This window comes from Oratosquilla oratoria, chromosome 32 (genome assembly GCF_046742065.1).
Source record: "Oratosquilla oratoria isolate Oo_2021 chromosome 32, ASM4674206v1, whole genome shotgun sequence".
In the NCBI taxonomy this organism is placed as follows: domain Eukaryota; kingdom Metazoa; phylum Arthropoda; class Malacostraca; order Stomatopoda; family Squillidae; genus Oratosquilla; species Oratosquilla oratoria.
In genome coordinates, this window is record NC_134808.1 from 28,662,825 (window position 1) to 28,663,614 (window position 790).

The window sequence follows — 790 nt, forward strand, 5'->3', positions numbered from 1 at the left end:
ATATATATATATATGTTTGTGTGTGTATATATATATATATATATATATATATATATACATATGTATACACTATACATACACACTGAATGGTTCCCAGTGATCAATTAGTATCTTTTTCAACCACAAATCACTTTTAATTCCATGCCATCGCGATCGAGACTGAGAGTCGCTCGAAGGAGGCATCCGTTGGAAATTGAAACGTGGACGAGCCGAGGATTCGAAAGCATACCTCATTACAATAATAAATACATTACAATAGAAATGAAATATTGGTACCAAATAAAATAAAATAAAATAAAATACAAATAAAAAATTACATGGTTGTAAACATAAAACAAGCGTAGCAAAAGTAACAATACGTGACACTACCGTAAAAACATCAGACCATAGGACAGAGATGCAAATAGAGGTGGATCAAATGTCCGCAGTGAAGTGTCAAGAACAAACGACTAAATTACAGTCAAACAAAATACACTACAAAAATACAAATAAAAATAAAATAAGTTATATGGCTGTGAACAAAAAACAAGTGTAATAAAAAAGCCTCAAACGTATCACTAACGTAAAAACATCAGATCATAAGACAGAGATGCAAATGGAGGGGGACCAAATGTCCGAAAAGATGTGTCAAGAACAAATGACTAAATTAAAATCAGACAAAAAAAAAAAAATATATATATATATATATATATATATTAAATGGCAGTAAAAATAAAGCAAGTGTGACAAAAAACATCAAAACGTAACCCCAATGTAAAAAACAGAACATAATCCAAAGACGCAAATCAGA